Genomic DNA, 25,319 nt, shown 5'->3' with positions numbered 1-25,319 from the left:
AAGTTATTGAGTTTCCTGGTTTGCATAATTAATTGTGCAGTTTGCCGGGAATAGGAAAGGAAAATGGCGACATATGGAGTTAACAAACAAGCACCTCGCTGAAAAGTGAACAAGGTATTAATTTTTCTGTTATATGTAAAACAAATGTTACGAATGTTTATGTTAAGTTATTTATATGCCTTTTATTTGTACTTTGCCTTTTATAGCTCTTACGGTGTGTTTATGAAACAAGGTTACGGAAACGAAAATAAACATTCATAAACCATCAGTCTGAGAGTTGACCATCATTCAGCCGGGGTCGCTACACGCGGGGCACGGTGCTATGCGCGATATTACTGTCAGAGAAAGTTAGAGGTGTTTTACGGAAAATACAAACCAGTATTACTGCGAGAGGAAATTAAAGGTACACAATACAGTCACGCATATTACAGCCACATACAAGCCAGTATTACTGTCAGAGGAGATTAAAGGCATATTACCGACGTGCACGCCTGTACTACCGCCAGAGAAAATTAAAGGTATATTACGGACGTACAAGCCAGCGGACGTACAAGACGGTATCCTTCAATAAGGGCGTGCACAAAAAGGCGAGCCTCAAAAGGGCGCCGCGCTCAATTGAGGTCGCCCTTTTGAAGCTCGCCTTTTTGTGCACGCCCTTATTGAATAGAGCCGTACAAGACAGTATTACTGTCACAGAAAATTAAAGACACACAATACATGGCGACAGCCCACGAAGAACGGTTAGCTCAGCAAGTAAACATCAACAAAAGAAAGGATGAAAGAAAGAAAAATAAGACCAACAAAAAGAATGAGGTCAAAGTCCCTTGCCATTTAATATAGACTGTTCCTATTAATGTTTATGTACTACTGTTCTAGCGCCCGTTATTGTAACGGGCTAAATGACTAGTTTATATGTAATAAATCCATCCATTATCACCTTCGGATGCAGGAGACACACTTGCACTTCCCAAAACTCACTCATGCATTTCCAAAATTATGAATTAATAAGACAGTTATTCAATGAAAATTTACTTTAAAGATTTTGTTAAGTGGAGTGCATAGTTAGAGTGAATACCTTTGATAATGTCTGTTGAAACTAAATCAAAATGTTACACAAATAAATTGAGCCTTGCTAGATGATTTTTATCACGGGTGTGGGAAAACATAGATTTTGCTATGATTCATTAATGCTCACCTGATTTTTTAAAATAATTTTGTTTCTCAGACACACAAGCGTAGTAAGAAATTTGAATGTGAAAAGTCCAGAATGAAAAATGATACTAGAAGGATACATCAACCTAGCCTGGAAGTTGGCCACTCATCCTTGATCTGCACCCTGTTTTATTATCTACAGTAGGGTCAGAGCAGTCAACAAGTGCATAGACAGTGTGCTCACTCGTGGTCCAATAATCATCTATAACTTTCTGTCGGCTACACTACGCATTCATAGCATCTGAAGAAAACCCTGTAAACATAGCAGGAGTATGTAAAATCTAATCATCAGAGTTCAAAGACTGAGGAAGTATTGCGGCAAGCTGTCTACTGAGCTGCTATTAAATCTTCTCAGTAACATCACAATCAGTCTGCTAAAAAAACAAGCTTCAACCTTTAATACCAGCAAGAACTGAGACAGGTAACAAAAAACACCTTTTTTCCCGTCCCCTTTTTCATGAGCTCTGGTGAAGGGGTGTTAACACAGTATACTACAGTCCCTCTCCAAATTCACATAGTCTTTCCTCCACAGTGGTTCACGTCATTGATGGGAGGGTCAACAACCCTCAACCCCTCCAGTATAGGCTCATAGGAAACAGGAACTGTCGATGTGTCAGGATTTTCAGAACTGTTCAAAGATTCCGCTAATGATTCTTCACATGGTCATGAAGTCTCTGATGCCATGAGTGCAAGAACCTCATCCCTATCAAATTCTCACCCTTCAGATTCTGTATCATGTAGCTTGGTTGGTTCAGCGGGTGACCACCCTTGCATGTGATCTATATTACAGTGATGAATGAGGCCATCAGCAATCACTACTATGTAAGACACTGGCCCTGTCACTTCTACTATTGTTGCGGGAATCCACTTTGAGTTTCACCTTTTCTACACCGTTTGCTGTCAGTCTGTGTATTAATCATATCAGCTTCAAAACTGGCATATGGCCTATTCAGTGTTGTTCTTAGTCTTGCGTTCATCAGTAATTTTGCTAGACTCCTCCCCCTTGTTGAATTTGGGATAGTATATTGAGAAACTGGGAAACAAGTCCCCATCTGTAAATTTGGACAAGGCTTCTGGTTTAGTTTGCACCATTCCCTCAGCCTGCCCATTTGAGGCCGGTTGGTAAAGACAGGCTGAGATTGAAGTATTGCGTCGTGTCGCATAAAATCTGTAAACTCCTTCGACACAAATCATAAAGGCATTATCTGATACAATAGTTTCTGGCACTCCGTGACTTGCAAACAGCCATTACAAAGCTTCAGAGCTTGGACTAGTGTTTTTGAAGAGGTTGTTGCAGTAATACTAAAGTCTAGCCATTTAGAATAGGCATCCACCACCAGTAGCAAAATCTTTCCCATCACCAGTCCTGCAAAATCCAACTATAGATGGAACCATGGTTTTGCTGATCATTCCCAGGGGTGTAGGGGTGCTTTACGGGGTGTATGTCTTGTCCCCTGGCACAACCTTTCACCACCAGTTATGCATACCAGTCAACTACACACAGCTTCTTGCTACAGCCTTCATGTGTATAATCCTTGGGTAAGAAATAAGCAGAGCCTGAAGAGCCTCCTCTCTTGCCAGATAAGGAACCACAACTCTACGGCCCCACAACACATAACTCTTGTGAGCAGTCAGGTCTTCCTGTGAAGCACCTGTGACAAAATTATGTTTTTCAAGTACCATTTCCAACAAAAAAAAAAATCCAAAGAAGGTGGAGTAGCTGATGAGTCGCCTTTCATGGGAAGGTGACTTAATGCAGCACCATTAATTAAACTTTTGTCACACCTATGACACAATTCATAATCATATGCTCCAAGCATTAAACTTGAGATATTGATTTCATATTACTTAGGAATCCTAACAGAGGCTTGTCGTCATTTTAAATCACAAAAACACTGTTAAGATTAAAGCAAAGGGATAAACATCTGGCTTCACTGCTATATTGACTGTACAGAGATAGTTTCCACAGGTTCTTAATGTCCTATCCCTTTCTCGCCAACTATGGGAAAACCTAGTATGTCACATCTTTCAAGTTTTCGGCAAATTGAGAAAATGATGTCGCCCCTATAATTTAACGATCTCTAGGTTTCATTGTACACAATATTGTTTTTTTCACAAATCATCAACACCTGCCATTTAAATCCCGTGATCATTGTCTGACATTTTTATTGATAGGTGGTCTTTTCTCATTGGTCAGTGGAGTCTTGCAGTATGTAAAATACTGTACATATGACCTTCTTCCATCGTGCTATGACTGGAATGAAGACATATTTGTCCATCACCACTACATTATAACATCTTGAATGACCTAATAACTCCAAAAACTAAAAAAAACTCAATTTTGAATAAAATGGCACCTACTAGGTTTTTCCATTGCACATGAGCTTTGGTAACTGATACAATTGGAGTTACTCATTTAGAATGACACACTGGTGTGAAGCTACCTTGATGCACTAAACAGTCTTGTGTTTCATCTACTTGTGACAAAAATAACTTACAATTTGAAAATTTCTCCAATTATAACCACCATTGTGCATATTTTAATCAACTTTTATATAATGTGTCATTTTCTTTCCATAGTTAAGCTGGTTAGAAAGTTCACTTTAATGAATCTATGCAATTTGTTTATGAGCACCCCACGATTTTATTTTTAGTCACATATGACCAACAAAATCTTAGTACAAGAAAAAAATTTATTTTGTACTTTTTAGTGAATTTTTGAATAAAATTGTGTTACTTAAAAATCTTTTTTTATATTTTTTCCCATGGATTATGATGAAAAATAGCCCAATTGGCAGAGAAATGTTGAGTGAAGGCATTGCAGCTCAGAAAGGTTTGAGAGGCAGCAGAAGGAATACCTTTTCTGGTCACACGCACCCATAAAATATAAAATAAGGCTGAGGAAGAGAAAAATGTGGTAATCTTCATTAGAAAAGACAGAACTCTATGTGCGAACTTGCCCCAGGTGCATCAGAGGAAGTTAAATCTCTCTGCTAGACTATCATTATTAGAATTGCCTCGCTGGGCACTTAGAGATGCATTTGATTATCAGTCTTTTCAAATCAAACTAAAAGTAATGAACTTAGTTGTTATCATGGACTCAGATCTAAACTTCAAATTGTATAATTATTAAGACTGCAGTTTTTCATTTAAGAAATATTGCTAAGGTTAGACCTCTTATAACATCTCAAGATGCTGAAAAATTAATTCACCCTTTTGTTTTAAGATTACCGTAATTCAGTTGTAACAGGTCTACCTACAAAGATTTACATTTACAGCAGTTAGCGCAAAATGTAGCAGCAAGAATCTTAACCAGTAAATAAAATATATCAGTCTCAGCATCATTACATTGGTTACTTGTGTCCTTTAGAATCAATTTTAAAATACTTTTAATCATATATAAAGCTCTAAACAATCTTGCCCCTACTTATTTTTTGGAGTGTCTATCCTCTTATATTTCCAGTCATCATCTCTAATACTCCAACACTGGCTTGCTTATTATTTCAAGAGCTAAGCATAAAAAGTGGTGGAGTTTTTGTAGTATTGCACCAAAAATCTGCCATGTGACCAAAGTGCCTGCCTGTGAGGTTTGAGGGAACGTTGACACTTTGTTTTTCCAAGAATAATTAAGGAAAAGACTGAGCAACACATGGCAAGAACGAGAGTTTTAAAGAGTCAGCATGGTTTCAGAAGAAGGAGGTCATGTTTTACCAACATGCTACAATTCTATGAGGAATCAATGAAAGGATATGATCAAAGTGGAGCATATGATATTATATATCTTGACTTTCAGATAAAGCATTTGATAAGGCACCACATGAGAGGCTGGGCATCAAACTAAAAGAAGTGGGGATTCAGGGTGTGGTGTGTAGATGGGTGTAGAATTGGCTTAGACACAAGAAGCAGAAGGTTATGGTGTGAGAAACCTTATCAGGACTAGCTGACTTAAAGAGGGATGTTCCACAGGGGTCAGTGCTAGGGCTGCTGATATTTTTAATATATATAAATGATTTGAACGGGAATATAAGCAACAAGCTGGTTACATTTGCAGATGATACCAAGATAGGCGGATTGGCAGAAAAATCAAGAATCCATTGAATCATTACAGAGGGACTTGGACATCATACATGCTTGGCCAGATTTGGATGGATGGATGGAAATTTAATGTAAGTAAATGTAAGGTATGCCATGTAGAAAATAAAAATATTAGGTTTGAATAGTTAATGGATGGCTTAAAAATCAAAAGTTGGACATAGGTGCCATAGCGGATTAGTTACTATTAACTTCCAGACACTGTTCAGAAGCCATTAAGAAGGCAAACAGAATCCATATTACTAACCGAGAATGCTAAACCGGATGATGGACGCAGGCACATCCGGCCATGGGCCGTAGCTGCAAAAAGACGTACTGCGCAGGCGCAAGAAAGGGCGGACGGGATACACACCAAGAGGGGGATTTAACAAGCCCCTGGAACACAAAAAAAAAGAACACAAAACCGCCCCACACACCCTACAAGCAACGGACGGGACACACACAAAGAGGGGGATTCAACAAGCCCCTGGAACACAAAACGAAAGAAGACGCTCGCTCAACAACAATCCTCACCCACACACCCCCCCCAATCAATAAGAAGTGACACCCAAAGCCACATATCTAAAGGAAACGTCCATATTAAACATACGTCATCTCAAAACCTTCACACTAGGCAGCATAGGTGGATCTCATTAAAATAAAGCATTGTTAACCGTTCAACTGGAGAAAAGGCTCCATATTAACAGTGAGTACGATCCTACTAAATACTTATCCATATTTCGCACGCTGAGGAACAAACAAGTCATGCATACACGGTCACGGGTACAAAACTATTCGGATCGGATAACGGAACAAAACACACGAACACGAATGAAACAAAAAGAATACACGGCGGCGCATACAATGCGCTTCGGAAAATACGTGAGAAAAAATGTCTCGGATCAAAAAACGCAAAGCTCAAGTAACCCCGTTACAGAGACGTGCCCAAATGAACAGACACATTGAACGTAGATGCATACAGCGCGCGTCTCAAAGTGCTGCATCAAAACAAGCACGATTTCAAAAGAAAGAGCTTGCGTCTCAGACATACAAAAAAGGGAGCAAAGCAACGCGCATATGACCGGCCAGAAAACAAGCAAGCGGGACTCAAAAAGCAGAAAGCTCAACTGACCGACATACAAAAACGGACAAGGCACGATACAAACAATGCACGACGTAGAGTGAAACGGACTTTGCGCAAAGCGGAGGCAGATCAATTAAAACTCAAAAATAGCGCGTCACAAATAATGGACATGCAACAACGCGGCACTCAAACACCACAAGCAAAACATGCCCGTCGCAGACATCAACACCAGACGTCTGCTAAACGCTTACGCCAGTTGGCTGACAACGCTTTCAATAATGAGTCCACTATTGAGGAAAATTCATTGGGATTAATGAATGTCATTTGCAATCATTGTCATTCACTTAACTTAACAGAAGAAACAACTAGCAATACAAATAATGAATTTACACGTTGTTGTCAAAAGGGGCAGATTAGACTGCCTCCTTTACATTCAAATCCGGAATATCTACAGAAGCTTCTAACTAAGGATGTGCCTGAAAGTAAAAACTTTATGAACTACATTAGATCCTACAATAGTTCATTTGCTTTTGCATCTACCAGAGAACATAACAGGACACCAAAAGGCAATGGCCCATACTGCTTTCGCATATGTGGTTAACACAACGCACTATATTATGTCCAAAAAATATTAATGTTAATCACATTATTAACCAGGTCATTTCATTACTTCCTGGAGAGACACGGCTCTTTCTAAGCTCTGACAAAGTTGACTCTGATGACGACAATGAACATCTGAATTTCCCATTAGAATATTTGAACACTATTAACCCGGACGGATGACCACAACACAACCTTACCCTTAAAAACAGAACAATAATCATGCTATTAAGAAACCTTAACACTAAACAGGGTTTATGCAATGGCACACGGTTAGTCGTCAACACCATAACACACGATGTTATTCAAGCAACAGTTCTTTCAGATTCACATGCTAACAATACTGTTCTCATTCTTGGAATTGACCTTACGAGTTCTGACCTAGAATTACCTTTTACATTGAAACACCGACAGTTCCCCATTAAACCTGCATTTGCCATGACCAGCAAAAAATCACAAGAACAAACCATGGACAAGGTTGGCATCTACCTCTCTGAACCCGTTTTTGGACATGCACAACTTTATTTTGCCTTCTCATGTGTTCGACGTTCATCTCACAATAAAGTTAAAATTAAAAATGATCCATGCCAAGGAAAACTCATTCAAAGACAAGACACCATCTTTACTACTAATGTTGTATACAGAGAAATATTCCAATAAAACATTACTCTATGCCAAACACTCTATTTTGTATTTATATAGGCATCATCCAAACCTGCACACTATTCTATATCTAATTCATACATCTCACTCTTTGTCATGCCCCAACGCCAGGGGTTGGCGAGCGAAGCGAGCAGGGGGCGGAGCCCCCTAGTGTTATATATAACACGATGTGTGGAGTACAAGTCCAAGGAGGTTATGCTGAAGCTTTATAATGCACTGGTGAGGCCTCATCTGGAGTACTGTGTGCAGTTTTGGTCTTAAGGTTGCTAAAAAGACATAGCAGTGCTAGAAAAAGTCCAGAGAAGAGCAGCTAAGCTGATTCCAGGATTGCAGGGGATAAATTATAGGGAAAGATTCAGATCTCTAAACATGTCTCAGTTTAACTAACAATTAAGGTAATCTTGCATCTTCTCCATTGTTTCTGTAGTCCAGTACTGAACAACTTTTTCTTGCCATTTCCTCACATTTTATTGTCCACTTGTAAGCTGGCAGCTGGAGTACTAACAGGTGATCAGTCCATGTATGGGCACAACACTGGGCACTTAGTGTTTTTTAATGAGGAGTAGCAATGATGTTGAGTAATCCTAGTGGGGCAGGTGACATGCTGGTGATGTTTAGTGAAGAAACCCCTTAAATTTGCTGTTGAAATCTCCAGCAGAAATAAAGAATACCTCAGGATGTAAACATTTGTATTCCACAATAATAGTTTACAGATCATTGAGTGCATTGTTACTATTGGCTTCAGAAAGGAATGTAAACATCAACCAGAAAAACACTGAAAGATCAAAACATACAACACCTGATCAACCAATAATGGAAGAAAAAAATCTGTTTAGTTTTTCAACATAACCAACTTATCACCTTTATTTTATTTTTTAACTGTTTGCAAGTACAATGCAGTGGTTCTTTAGTTAAAGTAAAAAGCAACATAAATATTCTACATTACTTATAAGGAAACAAATTAAAGTACCTTACAAAATAGATTTTAAGTATTTTGTAGACAATGACTTTTCCAATCCATCCAATCACCCATCTGCTGGCAGAGACTATTGCGTTCATTATAACAGCAAAGAGAGTAAAATAAGAACCATCTCTGGATGGGATCTCAGATCATAAAATGACAGACAGATGCACAGAGTGCTAATGATGGATGAGAGGGAGGAACCCCAATATTCATTAATTGCTATATTATACTTTAAGCACAGTATGTCTACTCAGTGTGTGCTGCTTATTTGCTTTTATCAGGAAACTCATTTTTAGGATGAATGGAGATTACTAATAAGTGCAATGTACATGCCACGCTATTTAGGAAAATAAGCAAATCATTCACACATAAGGTATACAAACCCATCTAATCCATGTAATAATAGACCAGTCCTGGGCAGTGTACAGGTCCTTCACAGGAACCTTTTTATCAGACAGGATCGTTTTAGAATAAGAATTAACCAAAACTGCATGTCTTTGGTATTTGAAAAGAAAAAAAAAACGAGCACCAAGATCTCAACTGGCATAGACACAGAGAGGCCATGTAAACTCCATAATGACAGTGAGATCCATTTAGTTCCTGAGCAGTCTTAACCTAAGTACGTAATATAAATGTGTCTTTTAAAATTTTGAAACAGACTTTGTATTCTGTCACATTTCTATCATTATAATAATGTTAAGAAGATGATACATACAGGATGATTGACATAACTCCTTTACGAGAGTTCATCATATATTTTTTAATTACAATTAATTTCCCAAACACCAGGCTAAACAGCAAAGAAAAAAGAACTGCTCACTTTCTCTTCATTCGTAACAAATACTAAGACGTCGCAAACTGTCTAAAAGTTCCCTCAGGTGAACTTTAGCATTTCTATATAAAGATGGCTGCACTAAAATGAATTTCAGTACTTGTCTTATCCCAGTCATCTAGTTAATCAGTTTTCTATTTGTTTTAATACACACAGAACGGGCCACGTGAGGGAAAAAAAACATGGACACAGTGAAGAAAAAAAGTATGTCGAGATTAAAGTCGACATGTTGACTTTATTCTCGTAGTTTCTTTTGTCATTAACGAAGAACGTCGTACACTAAACATCTTAAAATCAATGTTTAATTTAGTAGATTTTCTCAAACCCCGTCATAAATTAATGTAGCACGTTAAATGCTTTGTGTCAAGTGTTCCCCGAGCCATGTTAATCGGTCCGTGCTTCTTAAAATGGCTTCCTCTCGCACTGACAGGAGTCACAAGCCGCGATCGCCGCACAGAATACATGATATTCCTGCTCTCTTAACACACTTATAACGCTAAGGTAAATACTTGATATCATTTTCATGATGAAATGCATTAAAGCGTGTATTAAACATGTACAGTAGTGCTGCTCTCTCGCAGTAAGGGGTTCCCAGGTGTACGTTCAGTGTAGAGAACTTTATGGCAGCTGTGACGAGGCTCCAAAAAGCTGCATGTATGAATGGGTATCGCACAACTTTAACTGAAATATTGTGTAAATGTTGGGTTCGTGATCTGGTGGTCGGAGACACGAACACAGAATTCAATAGATGTTCTTCTGAGCGGACTTTTTTTATTGCACGCGTGCTGTCTATCGGACATGCCAACCCCCTAGTTCCTATCCTTCTCCACATAAGCAATCACCACACGATAAACGTCGTCGTGAAAGTAAAACTAACAATAAACATTGGGCATGAAGTGCTCAGTACTTTAAAAAAATTTTCGTTATACATGTTTTAGTATGCCATCCATTCAGGGTTGCAGCCATCCAAGCAAGGATCGTGCGAGACAGGAGCAAATCCTGGGCGCCAGCACATCGCAGGATGAATACGAACACACACATACACTAGCAGGGTCAATATGGCATAACAAAACCCCACAGCCTACATGACATTAAAAGGAAACTAAAGCACGCCGAGTAAACCTACCAGAAAACCAGGCAAACTCAAGGCAGGGTACACCCGGGGCCTCCTTTTATACTTCACGCTCAGAACGCTTACGCTTACGTTAATCCAAGACGTTAATCCGAGACGTTCGTGACTGTATAGAGGTCACCCAGGACAGCTTTTGGTGCTATATGTTGTGTTGCTGACTTCCAGTTTTGACTTACACTCCTCTTCTTGTACTACATCTTTTCTCCTGGTATTTACTCTTTAAAAACTTTAACTGACTTTCTCCAGTCAACACAGTTGTGTTGTAGATGGCATGATAAGTAAATAAGACATTGGCAGGATTCTGGGGTAAAGATAGTACGGAAGCGTATTAGGGCCACGGTGAAAAACGCTTCCGTAACATCGTGCTTCATTCTTCATGGCAAAATTTTGTCATGAAAAAATTCAGACTCAAGGTTTTACAGTGGATCAATTAATAAACCTTTATTTAAAAAAAAAAACTTTATTCTTTTATGCAGTTTCCTTATCTTAGAAAAAAAATCAGACTCAAGGTTTTACAGTGGATCTATTAATAAACCTTTATTCAAAACAAAAAAACTTTATTCTTTTATGTAGTTTCCATATCTTAGAAAAAAACAAAAAAACTCAAATAACCCACATAGTGCAGCACAGAAGAAGTAAGCATGCACATTATACCTTGCTTGTCTTCTAAATTAAAACAAAACTGCATCACTGCCATTTATTGGCAGGTAAACAAAGATACATGGGGTTCTGTATATGGTGATAACAATTTGTTCCTTGGTTATCATACCAACCCAGAACAGGAAACAGGTGCCATTACAGGGTGCACCAACAGCTTAATAGACATCCATCCAGTATCCAACCCGCTATATCCTAACTACAGGGTCTCCTAACTGCGAGGCAGCAGCGCTACCCACTGCGCCACCCGCTTAATAGACATTTAACTTATAAATGTTTTCTGACTTATACAAAAGTAATTCATAATAAAACCCGAACACTCAGACTCAGACAATGGCTGGTATCTTGACCACTGATAAGTAGCAGTAGTTCTACCCACAATATGGTACATACAAATAGCACAACTTGAGCACTAATAATGTTCTTTAACTGCAAACCCTGTTGCAAACCATTGTTGTTCAACAAGCCAGAACATCCATCCTTTAGACACCATGAGACAGGCTATTTCACAACTGAGCCAACCAGGAGAGAAAGAGGAAGCTGCAACCTGTCAGCTATCTGACAAATGCCAGGACCTACATAGGGTGTGTAGTACATCATTCCCTTGTTCATGCAGCCTTCTCCAAGGCAGTAACAGATTTTTGTAAGGAAAGTAATGTCATAACATTAGATGTTTCGGAATCAATTAGCAAAGACAAAGCAAGTAGCACAACAGGTCTAGCAAGAGAAGAAGCTGCAGAGGCAATATCCTGTTCATTGCCCTTAGAGATAGGATCAATTTGAGGTGTGTGCACTGATTTTAAAAACTGATAAAGCTTTTGGGATAAGAATAACATGTAAAAAATTGATGCAACCCAGGAGCTGTTAATGGAAAAGCCTCAAGGGTTTTGAGAACCCCAATATTCCTTCCATCTAAGGCATAGCAGGACGGTAGGGTTTACAGGATGGTAGGGTTTAACATTGTATGATGATGGTGGGGTCAGTAAGCAGAGCAGGCTAAAAGTTGGTTAGCTGGTTAAATGATGGTTCTCTGGCTAAGGATTTGTGCTGGTTCAAAGAGGAAGGAAGGTTGCTGGTTCAAATCCCGTTACTGCCAGAAAGGATCTTATTCCGTTGGTCCCTTGAGCAAGGCCATTAACCTGCAAATTGCTCCAGTGGTGCTGTACAATGGCTGACCCTGCTCTCTGACCCTTGCAGATCATGCAAAAAGACAATTATGGAGATAGAATGTGAAGTGTGCAAGATGCAGGTATGGCTCTATAGGATATATAGATAAAAGAATGTATGTCAGACAGTGGTAGGGGTTTATCCAGGCCCAATGTCTGTAGGAAGCCATATTATTGTCAGTGTTATGTTTTATTTGAAACTTAACCTTTAACTCGCATAATATGAATGGTATTTCCTGATCATGGAACCTATAACAATTTGAGTGCAGATAATTGCAAATTTTTCAACAATGTCTACCAGAAAGCTCAGCTCCTTTCCCTCAATTCTGGAACTTATCATAGGATCCAATAGAGTGTCAGTCAGTCATTCTCCAACCCGCTATATCCTAACACAGGGTCACGGAGGTCTGCTGGAGCCAATCTCAGCCAACACAGGGCGCAAGGCAGGAAGCAATCCCAGGCAGGGCGCAAACCCATCGCAGGGCACACACACCAAGCACACACACTAAGGACAATTTTAGGATCGCCAATGTACCTAACCTGCATGTCTTTGGACCGTGGGAGGAAACCAGAGCACCCTGGAGGAAACCCACGCAGACACGGGGAGAACCTGGGTCTCCTTACTGCGAGGCAGCAGTGCTACCACTGCGCCACTGTGCCAGCCTCCAATAGAGTGTTAATCTATTAAATCGTACTTAATATATCATTTCTGACATTTTGTTTTCTAAAACAATTTCCTGGTTAATATGTCTCATTCTACTACTTATTTGCTCAGGCATTTCTCAGTCTTGCCGTGTGTAAGATATCTTTTTCTTCTTTTAAACAAAAATAGATTGCTTTGGTTCTAATTCATTTTAACAGGCAGTATTTTATGTATGAGCTCACTTAACCCATTTAGAGACCATGTGTTACATTGCAGTTGTCCCTTCATCACAATAACCTGGTGTCTGAGAGATTTGATGATGTGACTGTGTTTGGCACTATCCCACTCCTGGCAGTCTCAAGGACTTCCTGTGGAGATCATAAGAAAAGTAATTCTGTCTTCCTGGTTTTACTTCTAGTGTGCTAGCACTTTGTTACAGCTTTTGTTTCCACATCTTCTCTGTCCTCAACAGCCTTTTCTGCCCAACAGCTGTGCTTCAAATAGGGCAAACGCTTGTCGGTCACTCTGCCAGAGTAGTCCATGCCAGTGAAGACAGACAATAAGCAGATGCCCACACAATATGATCCTTATTCCTGATGTGCTCAATTTTATGCTATTTTTAATGATTGATGCTTCAGTAGTTTCAAGTTCTTTTTGCCTTTCATTCATTTATTAAAACATTTATGACATGCATCTACTGTACATTTTTACTTCCTTTGTTGGCTATTAGTCATGCCAGACCTTATAGCACCTTATATCATTCCCTTGTTACGCCATCCCTTATACATTATTGTGTTTTTCTGGTAGCCGCCTTGAACACAATGATCATGATGTAAAGTACTCCAGTCCTTTACGCAAAACACACTTTACTTTATGAAGGATAATGACAGAATGCGGTGGGTTGGCGCCCTGCCCGGGATTGGTTCCTGCCTTGCACCCTGTGTTGGTTGGGATTGGCTCCAGCAGACCCCCGTGACCCTGTGTTTGGATTCAGCGGGTTGGAAAATGGATGGATGGATAATGACAGAAGGAGATGTCAACCATTCAGCACTCACCTCACACACAGCAAAGGTTCAAAAGTAAATAAAGCTGAGCTGAACTTGTCCCAGTGGGTCCCTAGCCAGGGACAAATGTCTGTTGTGCAACTGGAGGTGTTCCACAGAGAACCTCTATGACTTATCTGTACTGGCCAACAAACTGTCACAGAAAAATTCTCATAATGGTTCTGCTAATATAACCTTTATTCTTTCATATGGGTTCCTCATGTTTAAACAGAAAACTTCAAATAACCCACACAGAGCTGCAGAGAAGGAAAATGCACATTAGTGATGCTTTCTTTGTCTTCTAACTTAAAAAAAAACTCACATCTTTAATATTAGCAGGTAATATGTGGTTCTATATTGTTATAACATCAATCCATGACAGGAAACAGGCACCATTACAGATCCTTAACTGTTAGTATAAAAGTATTTTGACTTATATGACAGTAATTCATAACATTTTTGAATAAAATTCAAATATTTTGATTCAGACATAGCTGTAGCTTTAATTACATGAACATAAGCAAGGATGAGCATATGTGTTTCCCCTCATAACAGACAGATAATAAAAGGCAATTTATTAAATATAATGGAATGTATTATATATATTGTGGAATAACGGGGGTCGTGTAGCCCTCTAACCCCAAACACAGACAGGCTTAGAGATACAAAAATCCAAACACCACACATTTATTTCCTCCCATTGCCTCTACAGAACAGTGCACAAATCACCAGCCAACAACACTATTGCTCAGTCCCTTTTTCTGTTTTCTTTTCTCTTTCTCTTCTCTTTCTTTCTCTCTTTTTCTTCTGCTGCCTACACTCGTCTCTTCAAGCTTTGTCCTCCATCTCCTCCCGACTCTGGCTCCCTGAATGGAGTGAGGAGGCCTCTTTTATGCTGCACCCGGAAGTGTTCTATGTGCACCCGGATCCTCTTCTGGCAGTGTAGCAGAAGTGCTGCAGTCCAGGGCTCTGGAACTGTCCAGGCACCCCCCAGCAGTGGCCACGGGCCCCAGCAGGGTTGAGCTTCCAAGCTCCAAGCCCATGGCCCTGATGCAATCTCGGGGGACTGCCCTCTCATGCTCCCGGGCAGGTATTGCCTCTCTCGGTCCTTCCATCATAGAGGCATCTCTGCTGGGCAAGGGCCCCAGCTGTCTGCCGCAATACATATATGTGAGATTTTGGAGACCCCAACAATATAGAAATAAGAAGGTTTCCCACACAGCTTTCAAGATCATTCATCTCAAAAATTTGTGGATGTGGTGATATTGGCCTGATGTTACGTGGCGAACTCCAGCCCTTTCCTAAAAAGTCTTATCGGAATATGTAGAAAAGTTCATAACAATAAATTCTTACTATTTTGAATAAGCATAAACAATTAAAGTCGACATAAAATAACCTGCAATATCCAAATGGATTCTCTGCCATGGTGCTGCAGGCCGTTCCTGAGGGTCTGGTGCTGTCATGTTCTACACAATCTTTCAACCAGAAAACACTCTTTTACAACCTGTTCAATTTTCAGGTCAATTCCAGGCCACCAAACAAAACTCCTGGCAATTGCTGTCCAACTTTTTTGCACAGCCTTACTGACTCAAGTCGATGCTGGATCTCTTATAGTTCATTTTTGTATCATTGCTACAGTGATGAGAAGGCATTGGATGTGAGTAACTATAAATGCATCCAATGATTCATTGTCCCCTGTAGTCATAGAAGCTAATTTCTCATTTTTCAGCTCAAAAGCATCAGTTTTCCTGATGTAACCATAATGGTTGATGGTTGCAAAATTCTTCCAACCAGAAAAATGTATTAAATTCGGTGATGCAGCACAGTTAGACAAATCCTCATGACCAATTGTTGTCTTCTGCATCAGTCGAACATGGCTTTAAATAAACAGGTTCACCAACCAATTCAGTGATATCAGAAAGCCTAATACAGTTTGATTAGATAGAACTTTGCGTTTTACAGAAGATAGATAGATAGATGGATACAAAATCTTTGTTGGTTTCATTGTGGCCGAAGAAATTATTTACAGTACATTCATGAACTCACTAAGAACTTTCACTTCCTCCCTTCATTACAATACATCAGGTGCCACCTTCTGGAAGCATTTATATTTGGCTTATAGAAAACAGGCCAATGGACACTTAAATGGGTGTTTTTACATTATTAGAACTGAAAAATTCTAAGTATGTGAAATTCTAGAACACCACTCGCAATAATTATAGTACAACAGAAGAGGGCACCTTAGTGAACTTTAGAATTAGATGAACTATGTAACTAATAAAATGAACTAATGAAACTGCTCAGTATGGTGAATCAGCAGTCCTCGACCATACCAAGTGGTGAAAGAAAATCAAGATAATATGTTTTTACTGTAATTGTATATTGAAACTTAATAGCAGTGGATACATTAGTAATATGTGTATAACAGGTATGATGTGTTTTTGCTCTTTATACTTTTAGTAATCAAAACTGTTGTGTGTAATATTAAAACTGACCCATTTTCCTTATTATTTAATGCTGTGATGTATTAATTCACTCTGATCAATTATCGATATGTTGTGTTTCATTAACATCAGAGGGAATAATGAAAGAAATCTCTCCTCATGTAATTATAACTTGAGAAATGATGTCACAGCTTAAGACATTACAAGAAAAGTAAGTGAATAATTTAAGGAAAGATTGTTGTAAACAAAGGCACAACCTTTATTTTATATAGTTTCCCATGGATGGAATTACTGTTTATACTGTATTTCTCAAAAAGTAAACAGTGACAGCTTAAGTGACTTGCTCTGTGTTACACAGTAAGTCGGCTGTCTGGATTGAATTCATTTAAAGCCCAATCTTGCTCTTGTTCACAAATCTTTTGTTGATTGGCCAGGACATCACATTCAAAATTCATGTTGCAAGTTTTCAAAACGAGTTAACTAACCAAGATGTTTCTATCAAAATAACTTAAGAGGGAAACTAACATCAAGAATCATCATTTCAATGACAAATGGATTAAAACTATGAATGCCATCATGCTGAAATACTGAGATGACCTGTCAGTCTGCAATTAAATGGTCGCCATCATAAAACATCTCAATGAGAAGCACCTAAAAGCCCCATTCTTAGTTTTAATGTTAGAGTTATATAAGTATTTGTTTTTCTAAGATGAAAAGTTTGATTTAGCACTGAAATTCATCAATAGGTAATGGACAATTCTGCCTTTTTCCTACAAGTTATCAAGTAACCTTTTCTGCCAACTTGTAATTGTGATGTAATTGTCAAATACTGTATGTTCTGTTAGACTACTGCCTGCATATGGTGAAGTACAGAGGCATGACGTTTTCTGACCATATGTAGTAATTTATCCAGTTATGTTCTAGTCACATGGTAAAGTAGTAACTTAATGGAATGTAATAAAGATATTGAAGCCTGAAACAGTACCATCACTGCATGGAAACAGTTATTTGTGTGTGGAATGGAATTTTTTGCTTTGAATTTCACTAAGTTTTAAAGATGAGGATACCTGACTACTCAATGCCTAAACCTTACTGAATCAATAGCTGCTGAATTTGGAAACCTTAAAGAAATGCAGCTATACTGTAAAGTCAGAACTGATGGAGGAATTTGGGGTTGGCTAAAACTAAACAAGTTTTGCGTATGCTTTGGCATTAAATAACCTTTGAATTTCGTGAGGGTACATATCAGGGCTGATGGACTTTACCAGGCAGATGACATATCTGAGAAGTGCTTGTGCTGTATCTGCACAATCACCCCCTCCCCATCTCCTTCACTGCCACTCGCTGAACTTCTCCAGGTAGAGAAGAGCTGTCATTCCTGCCTCAAATCACAACCTCGGGGTCTGCATGAGTACTGCATGTTCTCTCTGTGTATTTCATTGATTGGTATGAGTGAGTGTCAGTGAGTTTACTCATTCAAATGTGTTGTCCTAAATTCTTCTAATACCATATACTCTGCAAGAGATACTCATCATGCATTATTAAAGTTAATAATTGGTTTGTGGCACTTCAATCTTCTCTATCACACATTCTGTCTTTTTCATTTATTTTATCATGCATTCGCTGAATACACCACAGAAACTGCTATGTACAGATGGCTTGACTCTTTCAAAAATCTAAGGCTTTTATTAAAAATACAGTGCAGTGTAATCAGTTAATTTCAGATTTATTGTTATTTGTAAAAGTACAATGAAATGTGTTTCTTTTCGCCACACTATCAGTCAGCTTGACTGTCACTTCTATAGGTTATGTAAACAACAACAGAGAATGTAATTAGCAAAAAGTAGACACCGATTAGCAAAAAATAATCATATGATTTGAGTGTGCATCTGTCTTTTATTACAAGCTATGGCAAAACATAACCTCTGAAGAAACAGAAAACCAAAAGTAGGATGAAAAAACAGCATTTAGCTTGGCCACCACCATTATGGTGGTTGTGAGCAGACAAGCAAACAGGAAATGTATTCTTAACTCAAAGAAATCATTACAAAGAATCTCTGATAAAATAATTATTTTTAATATTCTTTCGTTATCACAATGATTCCTCAAAAACAAGATGGAAGGCATATTTTCTTAAATCAAAACCTTTGCTGCTTCAAAGTAGACATATTCAGTAAGTTTTAAGTATTTTTTTTCATTCACCTATAGATGTTGGTACCCTTCAGCCACATTGTAAGCTACACAAACAAATAGAGAAGGCATCTTTAAAATTTATTTTAAAAACACTTGACTTTAGAGCACAATTTTATGTGGCATATTAATATTCTGCTCAAAAAAATTGAAAGAACACTTTTTAATCAGAGTATAGCATCAAGTCAATGAAACTTCTGGGCTATTGATCTGGTCAGTTAAGTAGCAGAGGGGGTTGTCCAATCAGTTTCAACTGCTTTGGTGTTAATGAAATTAACAACAGGTGCACTAGAGGGGCAACAATGAGATGACCCCCAAAAACAGGAATGGTTTAACAGGTGGAGGTCACTGACATTTTTCCCTCCTCATCTTTTCTGACTGTTTTTTCCACTAGTTTTGCATTTGGCTATGGTCAGTGTCACTACTGGTAGCATGAGGTGATACCTGGACCCCACAGAGGTTGCACAGGTAGTCTAATTTCTCCAGGATGGTGCATCAATACGTGCCATTTCCAGAAGGTTTGCTGTGTCTCCCAGCACAGTCTCAAGGGCATAGAGGAGATTCCAGGAGACAGGCAGTTACTCTAGGAGAGCTGGACGGGGCTGTAGAAGGTCCTTAACCCATCAGCAGGACCAGCACCTGCTCCTTTGGTCAAGGTGGAACAGGATGAGCACTGCCAGAGCCTTATAAAATGACATCCAGCAGGCCACTGGTGTGAATGTCTCTGACCAAACAATCAGAAACAGACTTCATGAGGGTGGACTGAGGGCCCGACATCCTCTAGTGAGCCCTGTGCTCACTGCCTGGCACCGTGGAGCTCAATTGGCATTTGCCATAGAATATCAGTATTGGCAGGTCTACCACTGGCACTCTGTCCTTTTCACAGATGAGAGCAGGTTCACCCTGAGCACATGTGACAGACGTGAAAGGGTCTGGAGAAGCCATGGAAAATGCTATGCTGCCTGTAACATCGTTCAGCATGACCAGTGTGTTGGTGGGTCAGTGATGGTATTGGGAGGCATATCCATGGAGGGATGCATAGACCTCTATAGGCTAGAAAACAGCACCTTGACTGCCATTAGGTATCGGGATAAAATCCTTGGGCCCATTGTCAAACCCTATGCTGGTGCAGTGGGTCCTGGGTTCCTCCTGGTGCACAACAATGCCCGGCCTCATGTGGTAAGAGTATGCAGGCAGTTCCTGGAGGATGAAGGAATTGATACCAATGACTGGCCCCCATGTTCGCCTAACCTAAGTCCAAAAAAACACCTCAGGAACTTTATGTTTCGGTCCATCCGATGCTGTCAGGTTGCACCTCAGACTGTCCAGGAGCTCAGTGATCCCCTGGACCAGATCTAGGAGGAGATACCCCAGGATACCATCCGTCATCTCATTAGGAGTATGGCCCAATGTTGTCAGGAATGCATACAAGCACGTGGGGGCCATACAAACTACTGAGTACGATTTTGAGTTGCGATGAAATTTCGTCAAAATGGACAAGCCTGTCACATCATTTTTTCACTTAGATTTTCGGGGTGTCGTTGAATTCAGCCCTCTGTATGTTGATCATTTTCATTTCCATCAAACGATGTGGCATCCTTTAAATCCTAACACATTACCCAGTCCATATCAGTATAGATATCTAGCAGGATTTTTTCCCATTGAGATCTGATGTGTTTTCAAAGTGTTCCTTTAATTGTTTTGAGCAGTTTATATACAATGATCATGAAGAAATAACTTTGACTTGAAAAATACCAAACTGATCCTTTAAGAATTTTTTCTTTTCTTTTCTATATCAGACATCTTATATATAAACGTCTATACGTGGAATTGTGTCTGTCTGTCTGTCCGGCCTGGAAGTGCGAGGTAGCCCGAAAGTGCGAGGCTACAGCATGAAGCTCAAAGAAAGCGACTCCATCACCAAAGTGAAACTGCAGAGGAAAGAGAAACAAGAGAGAAACTCGCTTAGCCGCTGATAGACAAGGGAGAGGACTTCCGCAAAACGAAACTGCCGACTCTGCATTTTCATTTTTTTTCTAACGATTTCAATAGATTCTAGGAGCCTGGGCTTTTTACAACATGGGCTTACACAGCTAGTGCAATATAATTACTTATGTAGAAAAACATTGCTTCTTGTACTATGTGACATTATCTTTGTGCCATGTGCTGCAAGCCTGTTTTTAGCTGAGGAGTAGGAACATTTGTTCTTGCAGTGTTTAGTGTACCATTGGGTGTTTGCGCACGTGTCCAACGTGGACTTTTCAGTTTAGTGTTGGAGCTGGAAGGTCATCCCTCATATTAAAATAAGGACTAATCTCTTGTTTTTTTACATCACCCATTTGCTTGTCCGTTTCGAGCTTTTTCCCATGCAACATGTGCCAGTGGACATGTCCAAAACTTCCAGTACTATTTGCTCCCTTAAACGTAGCCACAGTAATTACAAATAAAAAGAGATCAATATCAGGAAAGGATTGTTCTCTTCACAAGACACATCTTAATTTTCATCTGCTTCTGAGGAAGACTGTAATGAATTTGAAAAAGCTGCGAAAGAAGCCACCGTGTGCACCAGCCACTTCGTGGGAAAGAAGAAAGCAATATGATGTCCTTGTTTCGAAGAAGCTCAGAATCCTGATGTGATATGAACAGATTCTTTGGAAGAAAAAAGAAGAAAACAAAATTAGTTACATTTTCCTTAAGTTGAATAGAATTGAATTGTGGACACTGGTTCCACATGAATTGTTAGCTTTTAGACTGTCATATACTTCTGCATTATTTCAATGCTTAAATATTCAAATTTATTCAGGTAAATTACATTCATTTTGAAAAAGTTACTCCTACATTAATTTGTCTTGTTAATAGCAGCATGATATCATTTTCAGCAATATGGACTGATTCAATTCACTTAACACAACTCACTTTTCATTTTGTGTAACTCTTTTCATTAATTTTTAATTGACGTGCAGCCCTAGTAAATACTGCAGTTATGTTAATCATGACTTCAAATCATTGCATCTGCAAAGCTGGTCTCCAGTGTACTGGCCTAATGGCCAGAATAAAACACAACAGTCTATTGTTGTTTTGTGATATGGATGTTATTCAATATGTTAGACTCTCAAGAGACTGAAGATTTCATACAAAGTTGTCGACTACTGTCATGAGAGAAGAGGGCAAACAGGATCTCACCAGGATGGAAAAAGAGTGGAAGACCCAACCGCAAAGGATAAGAGCATCAGGTGTATGTAGTTTGAGAAACAAATATCTTACATGTCCTCAGTTGGCTGCTTTCCTCAATACACACCAAATACCAGTGTCATCAGCAACAGTAAAACAATGACTCTAGGAAACTGGCCATAGATGCAGAGTGTCAAAGAAAAAGCCATATCTGAAATTAACAAACAAAATGTTTAAGGTTAAAATGGCCAGTTTAGAATTACCCAGAAATCCACCATCAAGTGTTAAGACCAACCAGATGCTGAAACCCCTTATTCTGATTGATTTTATGTGTCATTAAAAGTACCTGAGCATGCATATTTCAATAGTCATTGGCAAATGAGCAATCAGTAGTATTAGTTCGGAAAGTTATTGTTAATTATAGTGAAGTTTGCATATATAGTGTCACACACGTACGCATGGGGAACAGCTTAAGGGACTGAGTGATTATAATTCTCTGCTGACACATGAGGTGGAACTGTCTAATAATGGTCTCTCTTCTCCTCCCTCTGCAGAAAAGAAGACGGACATCATTCCACCTATGATGTCACTTCTGGGGTCCAATCAACTGGATCGGCCTATTCCTCCCAGAATGCCTCTCAGATCATGGAGACACTGTCATGGGCAGTCTGACTGAATTCCAATGGGAAGACTTGTTTCTTTGTGCAGTTAACACACTTTTTTGTCATTCAAAATATACAGGTTGGCTGCAAGGTACCCCAAAAATCTTTCCAAAGCATTCAAGCTCATATTTTCTCGTATGCATTCAACAATTTTTCAGAATATAGACAGTTTAATTTTCATTCCTTTTTCATATCCTAGGACTCTCAGGCATACTGTCCATATTGTTTCATTATCAAATAAAATAATCACTGCCAAGAACAAATTCCTTGGAGTGCTTTATCAATTAACTGAGTGATAAGGAACTTTGAGATTGCTCAATGTGAAAAAAAATTAATGCAATGAAAAAAACTAATAATAGGAGTGTTTTTGAATATTGTTTGATAAAAGGTAGACCTTGAGTCCTGAATTTAGGATCTGAATGCTGAGGTCAAGGGAAAATCTAAATCAAGCTTAGAAACAGACTTTCCACAAAGCTGACTTTGCCATAAGTCTTCTCAACAGTAGGAGATAAACAAGTACAGCATGTTTCACAATTTTACTTGCATATTTTTAAAGATCTAATATGAAATCCTTCTCCTATCCCTCCACTGTTCATTTTTCATGCATCTTGGTACCATTCTTACCAAATTCATTTGTTACATAGCTGTATTCCCTATTAACACTTTCCAGATTGGGCCACTACGGTTTCCCATAACTGACAGCTTCAAAATGTCTGAATCCAGGCCTGGGTCAGTTGCTTTTGAGAATCTCTTTAATTACAGGTGGACAGGTCTAAGACAGGCAAATATGCTAATGTTATGACTTAATATTAAAATTAATTAATTATTAATATTAATAAATCGTTCATTTGTTGCACACACACATAGTAGGTATCTATCAGAATTGTTTTGAAATGTAACTAACAACACAGATACATTAAGGCGTCTTTGAAAAATGTATGTTAAGTGTGAACTTGTTTACTATATTTAACCTCACACCTAGATTAGAGCAAATGTGACCTTCCAAATATTTGCTGCACCCAAGTTATAAATGACAGAGTAATCTCCTTTAATTCATTTGAATGAGCTAAGTCTCAGAAAGTTCAAGCGCATTTACCAGGAAGCTACTAAACAATAAATATAAAGTTCAAAAGATTGGAATGTAGCTGCCATTATCAAAAAAGCACAGAGTAAACACTTTTTGTTCCTGCTCAGTTTTATGTTACTACCATGTTTTGTGAGTCTGTAATATGTGTATGCATCATATATATATATAAGATATTTATATTTGTGCTTAATGAGTAGCTTCTTTATCTTACTCTGTATGGTTGGCCTACAGTCTAACTTGTTTAGATCATTTTGTATTGAATTCCTTGTTCTTTCATTACCTTCATTATGAATTTTGCTTTCCCAATAAATGGGTCCTTTATATACTGTATATAGATAAACGAAGCAAAGCTAACAGATAAAGAGTTGGGGAGCTACTGTATGCTTTCTAGCATCCTTGTCAGAAGCTGGTGCCAAAATGAACACTGACTTCTGATAAATTGGCAATATATATGCAGAACAGACAAATGTGGGTTCTTGAATAAATATGAATAGAAATCTTTACATAGCATGCTACTGAAATTGAATCTTGTGAACATTAGCCCCCCAATTGAATCGAAAACAAGGATATTTGCTGTTCAAGTAGTCTGTGAACTTACACTTTCTTTTTGGCGTAATGGGTATTCCTGAACGTATGTAAATGAAAGAATTATGAAAATATTATTAAATTACATGAAGAAGTGACTTATTACTTGATCAATTGATAACTAAAAAGATATTACATTTATATGACAAAATAAATGTGTGACTTTTTTTTTAATTAACTGAAACTTCAACAGTTGACTCATTCATTTACAATTAAAAATTCATTTTGGAACAACAGGTGGTAATGACAATATTTTCCATTATTATTACAAAGCAGTACTTACTCGCACTTAAATATGACAGACAGTACTTGGATGTTTGAAATTTCTTGTTTCACCAAGCTGCTGAAAGAAGAATCGAAAATAATATCTTACACATAAAACGTGAAATTGTAATTTTGATTTTAAATAAATTCACTTCGTTAATTAGGAAATTATTAATTTGTTAATTAGGGAATTATCAAATTATGAAGTGAAAAAGCCAAGTTGGACAGACGTTGATTTTTCTCGTCAATATCTGCATTAATTACTACCAGAATAGAAGTGAAGATTTTGGGAAAAAAGTGTACACCGTACTTCCACCAGTGCTGATTGGCTTTCAATTTTTACCAATTATAAGGATATGGAGATTCAAATTTTAGGTGCCAAAATTCTGGACATTTTAAAAATTCTGTAAGTTCCTCCTGGACAGTCAATGGTGCATTAAAAATGAGGACATGTCTGGGAAAATGAGGAAGGTTGGCAGTCCTATCCATGTTTGTCTGGTTAGCAGCTGAAACCACTTTCTGGGAACATATTGTGAGGACCGGAAGGGCTAGAGCTTCTTGGGTGGGTGTCAGGATCAGTCAACCCTCTTCAGGGTTCTTTCTTGGCTGTGGGGAAGAAAGGAGAAAATAATGTCAACCTCAGCACCCACTCACATCCCGGGGTGGTATCGCTTACCTTATCAGAGCCAGGAAGGTGCACCCCAGACGCACATGCATGACACCACTAAGAATTTTGCTTCTCCCATCACTTGATCCTTTATTATTTAAAAAAAATATGCTTGCTTTGTCAGTTGTGCCAGGACAGTAATGCACATAATGCACAGGGCAGCAGCAGTTTAAAGTAAGATG

At 38.7% G+C, this 25,319-nt stretch overlaps 1 long non-coding RNA gene across 1 annotated transcript; it reads left to right on the top strand.

Moving 5' to 3' along the window:
• LOC127527446 (uncharacterized) lies at positions 1-24,299 on the top strand. The gene is made up of 3 exons (XR_007934749.1): positions 1-114; positions 5,264-5,378; positions 22,427-24,299. It is a non-coding gene; the product is annotated as an uncharacterized LOC127527446 (long non-coding RNA).
• The last annotated feature ends 1,020 nt before the right edge of the window (positions 24,300-25,319 follow it).

Source organism: Erpetoichthys calabaricus, chromosome 4, assembly GCF_900747795.2.
Source record: "Erpetoichthys calabaricus chromosome 4, fErpCal1.3, whole genome shotgun sequence".
In the NCBI taxonomy this organism is placed as follows: Eukaryota; Metazoa; Chordata; class Cladistia; order Polypteriformes; family Polypteridae; genus Erpetoichthys; species Erpetoichthys calabaricus.
This window is presented reverse-complemented; position numbering and strand designations above follow the sequence as displayed.